Raw genomic sequence first — 7,121 nt, 5'->3', positions numbered from 1 at the left:
TTTTTGCATGTATATGGCCAGTTCTTCCAGCACAATTTATTAAAAATTTTATCCTGTTTCCATTGAATTGCCTTTGATTCTTTGTGAAATATCAGTTGACTATCTTTTGTGGCTTTATTTCTGGGCTCTTTATTTTGCTTATTGATTTCTCTATTCTTACATCAACACCATTGTTTTGATTATTGTAGCTCTAGAGTAAGTCTTAAAATTGGATAGCGCCATTCCTCTGACTTTGTTCTTCCTTTTTCAATATTTTGTTGGGTATTCTGATGTTTTGTTTCTTTTTTTACTTCTCTGTATAAACTTTATAATTAGTTTGGCAATATCCACACAATAACTTGCTGGGATTTTTATTGGGATTGTGTTAAATCTGTAGATCAAGCCTAGAAGAACTCACTTCTTGACAATGTTGTCTTCCCAGCATGAGCATGGAGTGTGTCTATATTTATTTAGCTCTCTGACTTCTTTCTCTAGAATTTTGTAGTTTTGTTCATACAGATCTTGTACATATTTTTTATAAACATTTCACTTTTTTTAGGCGCTAATGTAAATGGCATTGTGTTTTTAACTTCAAATTGCAATTGATCATGACTGGCCTGTAGAAAAACAGTTTACTTTTGTGTATTGAACTTGTAGCCTTGCTATAGTTGCTTATTCTGGAGCTGTGTTGATATTTTGGGATTTTCTATATAGATAATAATCTGCAAACAAAGTTTTATTTTTCCTTCCCAATCTATATACTCTTTTTTCCTTTTTCTTGCCTTATTGCATTAACTAGGATTTCCAATACAGTATTGAATATAAATTGTGTGACAGGATATCTTTGTCTTGTTCCTGATCTTAACAAGGAAGCCTCCAGTTTCCCACCATTACATAAGATGTTAGCTGCAGCATTTTTGTAGATAGTGTCTATCAAATTTGGGATTAGATTTTCAAATGGTAAATCAGACTTTCATGCCTTGAATGAATTGCACTGGGTTGTGATGTATAATGTTAATACTTGTTTGGATCTTATTTACTAACAAGTTGTTGAAGGTTTTTGTGTCTATGTTCATGGAGATATTGGTCTGTAGTTTTCCTTTCTTGTAATGTGTTTACCTGGTTTAAGTATTATTGTAATGCTGCCCTCCCAGAATTAGTTAGGAAGTATTTCTTTTGCTTCTAATTTCTAATTTCTGGAAAAGATTATAGATAATTGATATCATTTCTTCCTTAAACATCTGGTAGAACTCACCAGTGCACCCATCTGGACTGTTGTTTTTTGGAAAGTTATCAATTTTGATTCAATGTTTTTAACAGGTATGGCCTAGTCAGATTAATTTCTGGTGTGAGTTTTGGTAGATTGTGTCTTTCAAAGAATTCATCCATTTCACCTGGATTATCAACTGTGTGGGCACAGAGTTTTTAATATCCCTTTATTATCATTTTTTTATTGTCAAGGCTTTGCTTTTTTAGAGTAGTTTTAGGTTCACAGAAAAATTGCGAGGAAGGTACAGAGATTTCCCATATGCCCCTAACCCAACACATTGTATAGCCTCACTTATTAGCAACATACCCCACCAGAGTGGTACATTTGTTATAATCAATGAGCCTACCTTAATACATCATGATCACTCAAAATTCATAGTTTGCACTAGGATTCACACTTGGTATTGTATAATTCTATAGGTTTGGACAAATGTATGATGGCATGTATCCATCATTATATCATACAGTATATTCATTGCCCCAAAAATCCTCACTGCAGTGCTTAGTCATCCCTTGCCACAAGTATCCAACCCTGGCAATCACTGATGTTTTTATTGTCTCCATAGCTTTAGCTTTTACAGAATGTCATATATTTGGAATCATACAATATGTAGCATTTTCAGATTGGCTTATTATATCACCTGGTAATATGCATTTAAATTTTCTCCATGTCTTTTCATGGTTTGATAGCTTATTTCTTTTTACACGAAATAATATTCCCATTGTCTCCATTTTTATTTATTTATTTACCTATTGAAGGACATCTTTGTTGCTCCCAAGTTCTGGCAATCATGAATGAAGCTGCTATAAATGTCCATGTACAGGTTGTTGTTTTGGCATGTTTTCAACTCCCTTCAGTAAACACCAAGGATTGTTAGATCAAATGATATAGTATCTTTAGTTTTGTTAGAAACCACCAGACTGCCTTGCAAACTGGCAATACATTGCATTCTCATCAGCAACAATTAAGAGTTTCTGTTGCTCCACATCCTCACCAGCATTTGGTGTTGTTAGTGTTATGGATTTTGGCCATTCTAATAGGTGTGTAGCAGTATCTCATTTTTAATTTGCATTTCTCTGATGACATATAATGTGGAACATTTTTTCACATGCTTATTTGCCATCTTTAAACTTCTTTCGTGAGGTGTCTGTTAAGGTCCTTGGCCTATTTTTAAAAATTGGGCTATTTTTAAAAAAATGGTCCTTTTTTTCTTATTGTTGAATTTTAAGAGTATATATTTTGGATAACAGTCCTTATTAGATGTGTCATTTGCAAATAACCTCCCAGTCTGTGGCTTGTCTTTTCATTCTCTTGACATTGTCTTTTGTAGAACAGGTTTTAATTTTAACAAAGTTCAGGTTACCAAATTATTTCTTTCATAGATCATGCCTTTGATGTTTCTAAAAAGTCATCACCATATCTGAGATCATCTAGGTTTTCTTCTCTGTTATGTAAGAGTTTTATAGTTTTGCATTTTATTTAGGTCTATAATACATTTTGAATCAGTTTTTAGGAAGGATGTAAAGTCTGTGTCTAGATTCATTTATTTGCATGTGAATGTCCTGTTGTTCAAACATTATTTGTTGAAAAAACTGTTTGCTCCTTTATATTGCCTCTGCTTCTTTATGAAAGATCAGTTGTCTATACTTAGGTGTGCTTCTTTCTTGGCTGTCTATTGTGCCCAGTTGATCTTTTCCTTTATTAATATCACAGTCTTTATTACTGTAGATTTATAGTAAGCCTTGAAATAATGTGGTATTAAACCTCTAATTTTTTCTGCTTTAATACTGTGTCAACTTTATTATCCTTTTAATGTCCATGGAATCAGTAATTGAGTCCTCTTTTATTTTTGACATTAGTATTTATGTCTTTTTTTTTTTTCTTAGTTAGCCTGGCTAGATATTTCTCAGTTTGTTTTCAAAGAACTAGATTTGGTTTGGTTGATTTCCTCTATTGATTTTGCTTCTAATTTTATTGATTTCTGCTCTAATTTGTACTATTTTTCTTATGCTTGTTTTGGATTTAATTTTCTCTTTTTCTGGTTTCCTAAGGCGGGAGCTCAGATTATTGACTGTACATCTTCTATTCTAATATATGCATTGGGTGCTATGAGTTGCCCTCTAAACACCATTTTTACTGCATGCCACAAATTCTAAGACATTGTGTTTCATTTTTATTTAGTTAAAAATATGTTTAACTTCTCTTGAGACTTCTTTGACTCATGTGTTGTTCAATCTCCATATTTTGAGATTTTTCCAGCAATCTTTCTGTTTTTCTTTCTACTTTAACTCCATTGTGTCCAGAGAAAACATTGTGTGATTTCTATTTTTTTTTTTTTAGGTTTATTTATTTTGAGGTGGTAGAGGGTCAGAGAGGGAGACAATCCCAAGCAGGCTCCATGCTGACAGTGTGGAACCAGATGCAGGGCTCAAACTCACTAACTGTGAGATCATGACCTGAGCTAAAATCAAGAGTCTGACACCTAACCAACTGAGCCATCCAGGTGCCCTGATTTCTATTCTTTTAAATTAAGATGTGTTTTATGGTCCAGAATCTTGCTGAATCTTCTGTGTGAGTTTAAGATGAATGGGTGCTCTGCTGTTGCTAGATAAACTATTCTGTAATTTCAATAAGATCCAGTTGACTGATGCTGCTATTCAGTACAACTAACAAGTTATGTCCTTACAATATTCTTTCTTCTGAATGCCAATTACTGATCAAGGAATGTTGAAGGCTCCAACCATGATAGTGGATTAATTTATTTCCCCATGCAGTTCTAACACTTTCTGCATTACATATTTTGATGCTTTGTTATTAGTGCATATACATTTAAGATTATATATCTTCTGGGGAATTGACCCATTTATTACTATGTGACCCACTTATCACTATGTGCCTATAACCCAGCTTGAGAAACACATCTTCTTATCTAGACTCATAATCCTAAGCCAAACGATTCTGCCAATGCAGAAACAGCATAAGATACATCTCTTGCCTTCATGGGACTTAAAACCTGTTTCAGGATATTAAAAAAAAAAAAAAAAAAAAGCAGAGCAAAGCACTGCCTAACCAGGGAGATCTCAGACATTCAAAGAAGAGGAAATCATAGAAGGAAGAAAGTGAAATCTTAATGGGTGAATAAAATTTGGCACACACACACAAAAAATATGGCACAGAACACAATGGAACTTCAACCAGGGCAGGGCAATAAGCATGGCAAATTTAGAGATACTGATGAGTTCATTCTAATTTTACCCACATTTTAAAACATTACTGTAATGTTGAGAGAAATTGACTTATTTTTAAAAATCTGTGTGCAAAGTACTTTTAAAATATTACACCAGCAATCTTCCCCAAATTACAAAAGAATTACCTTCTATCAACTTGTTTCTGAGTTGTTTGGTAGAAACAATGTTCAACAGAGTGCAAGCTACATAAGCAGGTAAGGCCACAGGGTAACTAAAATGCAGCACTTAATATCCCTGACTGTATCCACCACACAGAACAGGATCATTTGGAAAGTTATATTCTGACTTCACAGCCCTGATGGCAGGACTAGAGACTTTCCCTCTTGCTACCTTCTCAGCCGGGGCACTTCCTCTGTTCAAGATCAACAGGGGTGGATTTCCCTATGGCTGCCCTCCATGGCAAAGATTGACTGGTAAAGGTTTGTAAGATAATGTTTGGGAACAGCAGTGGGAAAAGAAGAGCTATTTAGCATAAAACAGTCCATCTGCAGTAAGTCGGCCTTCCCATTGTTGATAGATCCACAGAGCAAAGTTCTAGGCCATGGAGCTGCAGTGGAAAAGATGTTCACCAGGAGAATGATTCAGAAGTTGTTCTTACTACAGAAGGATTCCTAATTCATATGCCATATATATGGGGCCCACAGGGCCCATGGGGATAAAATACAAGACATCAGGGCATCATAAATACACCCCCACCAGCTACGGTTAAAAACTACAAATGAACACTAATAAAAAGATGTAAACTGAGTATATTTCAGAGGTGTGATGGAGCAGAATGATCAGCTTAGGAAACAGGCAGAAGTTTCCCATTGTCATATGGGAGCTTTTGGGATAGAGCACAGCCAGAACCTGGATCTTCTGTCTCAAGCTGTTAATCTTTCATGGTATGACATTGCCAGTGAAGAAGATAATACATGTTCCTTGATGTTAAAGAAAAGAAAAAGTTTCCTCTATATCATTCATGCTTAAAACTCATAAGGTGGCAATACTGCTCTTTGAGACCACACCTTTATTCCTTATAATGTCATTTTTCTTTTCTTAAAGTTTTATTTTTTATTTATTTTCAAAGACAGAGACAGCACAAGTTGGGGAGGGGCAAACAGAGGGAGAGAGAGAATTCCAAGCAGGCTCCACACTGCCAGTGCAGAGCCCGATTTGGGGCTTGAACTCACAAAATCATGAAATCATGACCTGAGTCGAAACCAAGAGTCGGTCACTTACCTGACTGAGCCACCCAGGTGCCCTTCCCTGAATGTCATTCTTAAATAACTCTGCCCATACTGAATTGGGGTGGGAGATGGTGAGAGAGACAGTCTGCAGAAGTTTTTCTAAAAAAAATTTTTTTCTATATCCTTATAGAAAAAGCTAATAGGTAGACTATTGCCAACTTATTCTCCTACAATTTGGGAAGGAGAGAATGGGCACTTATTAATGTTGGCCTATCTTGGAATCTAGTATAAATAGATGTCTGATTTAACAGAAACAAAAATTAAAAGTATACATTTACTTATTTCAAGATCTATTAAGTTGGCATTTTTAAGGTCATCTGCAAAGAGTAGCATGAATTTAAAGGACTCTGCCACTGTTTAAGAACAGATCCCTCCTATTACCTGTCTGATTTCTGAAGGGGGTAAAATTTTCAAAAATACTATTAAAAGTCAGCTCAACAAACAAGTAGTCAGTGTGTTATTTCAATAAAGGATAATGTCAATGTCTAGGGGAACCCATGAAGTGGGAACCAACACATGGCAAGGGGCGGTGCAGGTGTAGCTGTCCCCTGCCCATCCCCCCAACTTTCTATTCTCAAGTGAGGTAGACTGTAGGCTGACACCAGGATGAAAGGTAAGGAAGGAGAAAAGGTCACTCAGAGCTGAACTGCATGCAGGGACGCAGACTGCACACTGCAAACCTTACGGGCGATCTGCACCGTCCATGTGACCTTTTCTGTGTTCATCTCTTTACCAACCAGCTTCACAAACTATGGAGATTTCATATCGAATAACAGAAAAACTGTTGAATGATAACTGGCACCGTTAGTGCCAATTTAAATGAAATATTGCAAATAAATTTAAGTGAAAGATAGTGAAAAAAACGCGTTAGATTTTTTTCCTTCCTTGTTTTTCCAGGGTGGGGGTTAACTCAGCTGAGCACTAGAAAGCCACGATCTCCCTCGAGAGTGTTAAATGTGCTGTCACCCCAGCATAAGGAAGCAGGCTAAGGAGCAGGTGCATCTGTGAGGGGCCTGGGCTGATTTATCATTCTCATGACTCTGTTTCCACAGTCTTGTCAGTATTTCATGTGTGTAATGCCCTGAATACCAGGTCTGGCTACCACAGTGGTCAGGTGCACTAACTAGTTGAATCCACAGAATATTTAGAGCTAGTTATCAGTGGTTGGTATGTAAATTAATGCAAAATATATGTAAATAGGTCTCTAATTCAAAATGCTGCCCCTTGGGAAAGAACAGTCCACACCCCAACTGCATGCTCCCCAACTCTGAGCATCCGATGGCACTTGCAGGTGGAGACGCAGTGATGCTCAGAGCAAACACTGTGCCGTGTGGCTCACTTGGGGTCTCCCATGTGGCTGATATGCTCTGGGCCCAAGTTTGTTTAGAGAGAAGA

The sequence above is a fragment of the Panthera uncia genome (assembly GCF_023721935.1).
Source record: "Panthera uncia isolate 11264 chromosome B2 unlocalized genomic scaffold, Puncia_PCG_1.0 HiC_scaffold_25, whole genome shotgun sequence".
NCBI classification, from domain to species: Eukaryota; Metazoa; Chordata; class Mammalia; order Carnivora; family Felidae; genus Panthera; species Panthera uncia.
The sequence above is the reverse complement of the archived record's forward strand: the minus strand, read 5'-3'. Positions refer to the sequence as shown.